Below are 9,028 nucleotides of genomic sequence, written 5' to 3'. Positions count from 1 at the left end.
TAGCTACAGGTCTTTATAGATTCGACAAATATAGTCTAACGTCAGAACGTCAGAAGGTTGACTATATTTTTAGTTAATAGGAATCTACCAATGGAGTGCATAATTTTTTACAAAATCTTTATAATTGATATCTACGATATACCATCTATACTTTTAGGTCAGGGATTTTTAGTATTGGAGATGTTTTACTAGTCCAAGTTGAAGCACTTTTTTCTGTTTGACGTGAAAATCAATTTTCTACTATGTTTATGTTCTAGTGGAAGATAAGCAACAAACAGTACCAAAGGACTAGCACTCTGTTTGGCTGGCTGATATAGAAACAATATAGTGCCTGTTTGGGGCATCATATTTATATGGGCTAAAAGCCCAATTCACTTTAGTTCAAACTGTTTGGCAATTTGTCGATCTGACTTTCACTTCATCATTTTGTAGTCATCAGTTGAAAGTGAGAAACATGGTACTTTCCCGTTTTTCAAGTCCCGACTTATTTTTCAACCTCTTTCTCTCTATTATTTTAACTTCAGTTTCTATTTATATAACAGCTAAATTACGGTGATTTATTCCAAGTTTATTATATTTTTCTTAGGAGTCAGTGCTTCAACTTTTAGTTTTTTAGAATATTTGTGCTTAACAATTTATCTTTTTTAATTAAAGTTCATGTATTAAAGTCATTGTAATAAGTATTATTTTTAATATTTTAACTTATAACTTATAATTTCTCAAACACATCCCCAACTTATAGAAAAAATTATCTAAATATCTAAATAACCAATAAATAATATATATATCACTCATATGACACTTTTAATTTGAAGTTATAAATTGTTTTTTTTATAAATTTCAAAAGAGTCATAAGTAATAAATGATAGAGCAAATAAGGCTTCTAGAACGGGAATAAACATAAAACCAAAAGACAAAAATAAGAGCAAAATACGTATATTAAGATAAGTGAATGTTAATAACAAAATTATTTTATGACATTATTAATAGTATTAATCGAACTTAATATGCGAAATAAGGTTAATTTTGAAAATAAAAACTAAAGATATGTGGATTTTTAATTCATGTATTCAATTTGATATTAAAATCTTGTTTTTTCTAAAAAAATATATTATAAGTTATAATTTACCAAACACTTCAACAACTTATAATAAATTTATATGTAAAATTATTCAAACACCTTAATAACTTATAAGTTATGATTTCCATATAACTTATATGACACTTATAACTTTAAGTCATAAGTTGCATTTTTTAAAGAATCTCAAACGGCCCCCCTAAGGAGGGAAGGAAATGATTCATTTCATTCAAAAGAGAAAAAAAAAAGTTAACGTGGTTAGCTGAAGCAACGGAAAGACTCATTATTTACTTCATTCCAACTGATCCATCAGATGAACATTTTATTCCATTTCGAAAGTATGGGTTAAGCCCATTCCATATACAAAAAAGAAAACTCTATCCACATCGTTTTCTCTCCCTCCGATGGGGCAAAAAACTGAAAATAAAACCAAATCAAAACCGAAACGAAATCGTAAAAAATCGATAAAAATTAAGTTAAAAAAATTGAACCAAAATCGAAAATTTAAAAACTGGACTGATTTTATGGGTACAGTTTCGATTATTGGTTAAAACCGAACCGAAAAAATCGAATTGCCCCGATTATATAAATAATTAATTAAATATATAATGCATATGAATTCATAGGATGTTTTTTTTAATAATCAAGTAAATAAATATATAATATTATATAAATCGGGCATATAAGAGCATCTTAAAGGCTATTAGCTATATTCATTAGCTAAAATATTACAAAATAGATATTATGTAAAATTTGTTGAACCTATAAGCAATTGTATTTCCGTGGTATTAGCTAAAATGATTAGTTATATTTGAAAAGAATTTTTATTGTTATTTTCAAATTTCAACAATTATATTAAATGATTGTTTTTAACATATATAGTTGTGAAGAAATTATTAATAACAAACTAATTATTTTTTAGTGAATACAAGTGAAAATAAAATATTAAATTAATTAAAATATATTTAAGAATATTATTCTTGTAATATAAACATCAGGAGAATTAGTTAAAACATTACGTTTTTATATTATCAAATATTTAACTAATTTTATTATTATATTTGTTTATTAATAATTTTAAAATTATAAAATATATATTGAAATTATTATATAACTATTTAATGAAATTTGGTTATAAATGGAAAAATTTACAATTTTTCATAAAATAATTTCACACTCCACATTACATAAAATTAAAATAATATATATGTATGTGATGAACAAGTATATACATTTAAATGCCTAGGTTAAAGCTAGAGAATTTTTCATTTTAGAGGGAAATAAAGTTGGGGATAGAGTTTTTTGAGAGATCAATAACGTGGAGTGAATATAGATGATGGTGTTTCAATCAACAAATCTAGCGTGCTTGTTAATCGGCATGTAAAAATATACCTAACATGTGTATGCGTTGGAGTTGTATTTTTTTTACATATCATCTATATTTTTGAATTATAGTTGCCACATGGGTTTTATTGCTGACACGTACATCCTCTTGGAGATTCTCTAAGAGCATTCTAATCTGGAGCCATATATGTATAATTTGCTGAAAATTTTAACTTTTCATGTGAAAAACTTCTTCCATCCAGATCCCCAAAATGGGGTACAGGGATAGGGATTGGTTTTGAATTCCTATATTTGTGGTTCTACTGTATATCCTTGTTAGGTATGAATACAACACAGAGGGGGGGTGAATGTGTTTTGGCTTAAATGTTTGATTTTCGATCGACTTAGGCTTTAGCAGTTGGTAGTTGTTAATGATTTAGTAGAATGGATGTTAAACATAAATAGCTGTGCAAATATGTAAAACAAAGATTTTCAAAACTCACTTCATTTTATATTAAAAATCAAGTAGTGTTTTGCTACAAAATCTCTAGGTTCTTGTTTTAGAACTTAGCTTCTTTCTTGAGAGAGAACACACAAATTTTCTATTCTAATTGTTCTACTTAACTAGAGGACCAGTGTTAACTTTATAACTCAGTTAACTGTTGGTTTACAAGGTGGATAATAAACATGCTATTAGCTTTTCTAAACTGTCACTTGTCATTTCTATTTATAGACAAGCAAATCTTCCATTTCTGGCTTAGCATATCTTTAGCATCCCGTGATTACTTTAATCTCCTCTGTCAGTTAATCTTTGCCATTGATCTTGCACATCTCTCAAACTGCTTTTTGTAGACTTGTCAATCCAGCTGTGTGAATTGTTTGTTGATTTGCAACATTGGATATTTAACTGTTCTACAATTCTGTACTTAGAGAAATTTCTTCACTTCGAAATCTCCAATTAAGCTGTAGAGAACTCGACATCTCGATAGGCATGTTGGCTTGTCGATATCTCTGAAACTTCATTGTTAACTTGACTTATCGACAACTCTGAGTTCTCTAGTGAATTTGGGTTTATCGATATCTCAGAGTTCTCTAATGGACTTTGACTTATCGATAACTCAGAGTTCTCTAATGAATGTATACTTGTCGATATCTCTGAGTTCTCGAATGGGTATCTGACTTATCGATATCTCCAATAGCAATTCCTGAGTTCTCTACACCCGGTGGATGTTGCTTATCCGTCGGGTAGACATTGCTCATCCGTCGAGTAGATATTGCTCATCCGTCGGGTAGACATTGCTCATCCTTCGAGTAGATATTGCTCATCCGTCGGGTAGATGTTATTCATCCGTCGGTACTCTCTGGAGTTTAAATGACTTCTCGATAAGTCATTCTGGAGTTCTCGAATGATTTCTCTATAACACTAATTCTGTGACTTTTAGAGATCTTGACTTAGAATGTTTTATACCAAACATATTTATTCAACTACAAGCTTCTTCATAATTCTTCTGAGGCATGATCTTCTTGATCTTCTTCCAGATAGAATTTTTAGGCTTGACACTGTTTAGAGAAAAATGCTCCAGTCTGCTCCATTTACATTTTACAGACATTAAGTGTTACAAGTATGAATTACAGATTAAGGTTACAATACAACTAATCTTAGGGTTGTCAGTATGACTTAGTCTTGTTATAATACAGGCATGTCTTGCACAACAATCCTCATTTCTACTTGTTTGCTGTCATGTCACCCATCTTCCCTCCCTTCTCTTATTATATATGTCAACCACATTTCAAAAATTAATTAAAACAAAACATAATAGAGACGAGGAATGTGATGACGATAATTGTTTAGAAACATTATAAATTTATGGAAAATTTTGAGAAATTACTATATTTAGTAAGTTTTTAGGGATGGGGGTGAGACTTCCAATATGAATGCTCTAACCCACCATTCTACCTCCAAATCCACAGATCAGTTCAACTCCAAAACATAGTGTCCACTATCCAATATCAGGTTAATTTTAGTTGATTTAGTTTAGTCGGGTAGGGTTTATTTATAATTTAAGGTTTCACTAAAGCAAGTTCAATACTAGATCAAAATGATTATAATCATTGCTATAATTTGACATCAATAATTGTTTTTTGGTGCTAAACTAGAACTTCAATTCCAATTTTAGGCCTTTAACTATACTGTAAAGAGGGTGAATACGGTATAAACAATCAAATCGAATTGAAACTCAAGATTCTGAAACAGTTTTTATATTAATAAATAAAAACTGATTACAAAACTCTCTCAAGGGATGAACAAATATCCTTGAGAGCTTCTAGGTTTCAGAGAATGATAAAAATAATAATCGACACATATAGTGTTTACATAATCTGTGATTTTATACTGCAAAATTACACAATTAATCTAGTTGATATGATATACATGAATAAGGAATCATAAAGGACGAACATATATGCTTGAACAGTTTCTGTTGAGATTGACTGTGAAGTTTTAGCAGTTGGTATTTGGATATTTAGGGTTTTGAGAGATTGTGAGGTATCATTCTTATGTCTTTGTCTCCTTCCATCCCTCCTTTGAGTCTCAGATCCACTTTTCTTCTCCTTCTCTTTCTCACTATCACTTTTTCCACCAATTGCCTTACTAGATTGACTTGAGTTTGAGCCAGAAGGATTTTGACCATCTTTCTTCTGCGCATCATCACCCAAGTCATCTGTGTTGATTTTAGTTTTAGGTAAATTGGCTTCAGAGTTATCAATGTACCTCCTCAGAATCTTGATCATAGCTTCATCTTCACTAGTCTTTAATTTCTTACTTTTCAGCCCAGACTCAAGCACCATTATCAGTCTTCTATTGGCCATGATACAGTTTTTAGGTACTTGGAAATGTTTCAGTTGCTTGGTTGTAGAGCAGATATAGTGCACCTCTTTGCTTGGATGTAGATAGGCTTCTGGGAATGCAGCTTCTTGAGCCTTCTTCAACTCTGCTAGTAGCATTTTCTCTTCATTGTTGATTATTCTGACTTTGTTAATCAGAATATCTATTTCAGATGCTCTTCTAGAAATCAGATAATTCAAGTTGACTTTCATACATCTGTCTACACCAGAATCATTAAGATTGATCACTATCATTTTCTCCAAAAACTGATCCTTGACTGGGATTTGCAGCACCCTGATATAATTGATAGTCTTTTCCAAGGTCTTTCTGTGAGTGCAGAAATTGTTGTTGAGAAAGTTCCTTAACCCAGTGAGCAAGTTGTCAAACTCTTGTGTCATTCATGGACCTTTAGCAGCCATAAGGAGCCTCTCTTGTTCTAGACCTTGTTCTTGACTTTTGAGTGTTGATTATGCTAGCCTTGCATCTATCTTCCCCTTAGTCTTGGTGACAGACATGAGTAGGGGAGTAGGAATCTCAGGTCTTACAGCTTCAGGCAATGCTGGCAGTGGTATGTTGAGTTTTCCCGTAATGGCTCCCAAAGCAACTGTATTCTGTATTTGTAAATGCTTATGGGACTCCACTAGGGCCTGAATATCATGATGTTGACTCTCAACCAGTGCATTTAGAGCTCTTACTTGTGAAGATAAATCTGAGTTGGAATTTTGAAGTGAAGAAATTTGATCTTGAAGTTCTTGTATCTGAGGAATAGAGGTTTTGGCTGAGAAGGACCCAAAGTGTTCATCAACAGCTTTTCTGACACCCTCCATGAGAAGAAATGAAGGCTCATACCTAGCAGTATACATTTGATTTAGCTTGACCCTGGTATCATTTGAATTTATCATATGAGTTTGAACTTGATCAAACAGGGCCTTGAAAGAACTCTTCTTTTTTTATACTTCCTTCTCAATGGAGGCCAGATCCATCCTTGACATTTGCTCAGTGAAAGACTGGAATTGATTCTTGATGTCCGTTTGAGAAGGCACAATGTCATCCATCTTTTCCTTGATCAACCTCCTAACTTTATCTTCATGTCCAGTCAATTTTACTTCAAGGGCCTTTCCAAAGAGATGGAAAACATTGAGTTGAGCTTTATGCACATCCATAATGGTATCATAGACTTCAGGATGAGTGAGAGTTTTAGCATTGCTGCCCAAGATAGTTATGTATTCTCTCCTGAATCTAGCCAAGACTTCATCCATTTCTGCCACATGGTCACCAGACAACCAGGCATCTACATTTCCATCCTCTTCAGCCTCATCTACTATCTTCTCCTTCTGTTGTTCAACCTCTTCATTAAAGCATAGCAGTATAGCTTGATAGTCCTGGTTCTCCATGTCTGAAGTGAGCAATTGCTGAGAAAGATTGGCCAAGCCTGAGATTTGATCTACCAACATGTCATCAACTGTAGAAGGCTGAGCTTCCATATCTTGTAACCATTGTGCCATGACATGTGGTTGGTTGGGTTGAGATGTGGATGGCTGTTGAGAAATATTCACAGTACCACCTGTGACTGAAGTCACAGTTTGACTCACAGATAGATCTGTGGTTTTGACAGTTTGTTGTTCACCACATGTGATAGGAACCTCCATTGGAATTGGAGAGGATTTGACTGGGTTATTGTCATGTACACCAGCCTCAAATCTTTGTGCACCTTACAGAGCACTGTCACATAAATGTGATGGACTTGCCTCTCCCATATCAGGGTCATTGGCAGTTGTACTCCTAGCTTCAACTGTGAAGGCAATTTTAGCTAGGGTTTTGAGGGGAGTTGTTCCTTCTAGAGGAACCTCCAATTGAATTGGAGGGGATTTAGATAGCTCTCCCTCAAGAGTACTACCCTTAAACCTATTCATCTGTGGAGATGATTGTGCACATGAAAGTGCAAGAGTGATCATGGGGTCTTCAGTAAAAACTGATGAAACCCCCATATTTGTGATGGTGTCATCAAGGTCTACCCCAGCTAGTAGCCTCTCACCATCTAGATGTTGGTTCTGGGTGGTGAGCACAGTTTCATGAACCATGTCACTTGAGTGTTGGTGCACTTGAGAATCAGATTCAAGTGCTCTATATGATGAAGAAATTTGGGAGATTAGAGAAGTTTGCTCAGTTGTGAGTGTTGGCAGCTCCCCCTGAATGGATGAGGGAGCTTCAAGTGATGTGCCCTCACTGTGTGTGCCATCCTTATTTCTTCTACTGTACACTCTAGGTGCAGGTTGTGCTGACCCAGTACAAGATGCATTGGGGTGAATGCTCTTTTCAATAGATACACCCTGTTGAGAGGATGCATCTAGTAACTGTTTACTACCTATTTGTTCAACTGTGCCCTTTTGGGAGGACACAGAGGTGTCTAGAATGGTCAACTCTGGTAACTTACTCTTCTTTGGTTTCTTGACCAAGGGTGACTCTAGTTCAGTTTGAAGTGTTTCACTCTCATTTACAACAACAAGGGTTGGTTCCTTTCTCTTCTTTTTACTCACTTCAGTCTTTTGAAAGACTAAAGTGGTTGGTTTGCTAACATCTAGAGGTGTAAAAGAAAAGGCTGCAGCCTTGGAAGGTCCTTGTTGGTGTGCTTGTGTTTGTTCTTCCACGGGCTCAGGAACCATAGCTGAACTAGTAAATTTAGGAGCCCTCATTTCTGGCATAGGGTAAGGATAAGTCCTGAATATCTCCAACATAAATGGAGTGATTCTGAGACTCACACTCACCTTATTCTTTGAAGTAAGTGAATCAAATATGATTTTGGACACTTGCTTGCAATTGCCAATTCTACTATAATCAATACCAGCTAACAAACGTATGTCATTGACTTTAAGAGCTAAAGTAGACATAATAAACCTTGGCAAAAAGATTTCTTTACCTCTATTCTTCAAAGGCATAGTAAGCCTGGTAGCCATCTCCTCCAGAATTAGACCTCCAACATTCAGATGCCTGTTGTGAGCTATTGAGAACACCAGCTTCTGCACCACACTTGAGATGTTGTCAGAGCCAGTTTTTCTGCAAGTGAAAGCCCTTACTACATAATCAAACACAAATGACCATTGCTTCCTAAGGTTTGTTCTGTTCAGGCTTGCCAAGTTGATTGAGCCACTGTAGTTGATAAAGTCCATGAATTCACTCAGCTCATCTGTAGTTGGCATCTCTCCATAATTCTCAGTTGGCAATCCCAGGGTTGTATTCACATCAGGAGCTGAAAACTCAATTTCCTGGCCTCCAATTGTGCATGTGACCACCATAGAAGTGACATTCTCTAGAACAATTGTCCTAGTTATAGCTGATGTCCAAAATTCATGAAGAACGTCCAAATACAGCACGGGACTTGCAGTTAAAGCACCTGCAATGTAGGATTCAGAAAGAAACTTCACAAACCCCTTGAAACTATCAGGGGCTTGGTTAGCATCAAGAAAAGCAATAAAGTTAGTTCCCTTCTCTGGAATGATAGCTCTAACAATGTTTTGTGCCATTGTAGTGTTTAGAAGTAGTGGGTAAGAAAAAGTTTTGAGAAAGGAGCAAAAACGAGAGAGAAATCGCCTTTTGTCTGAAAGCTAGGTTACTTGAGATCTCGAGAAGGTGTAAGTACAGTGTGTGTATCGAGAAGTCTGTGTATTTATAGAAAAAGTAAAATACTTATCGAGAAGTCAAATAAACATTTGATATTAAACTTATCGAGAAGTCAAAGATGATTT

Source organism: Apium graveolens, chromosome 2, assembly GCF_009905375.1.
Source record: "Apium graveolens cultivar Ventura chromosome 2, ASM990537v1, whole genome shotgun sequence".
Classification (NCBI taxonomy): Eukaryota; Viridiplantae; Streptophyta; class Magnoliopsida; order Apiales; family Apiaceae; genus Apium; species Apium graveolens.
Note: the sequence above shows the minus strand (reverse complement) of the source record.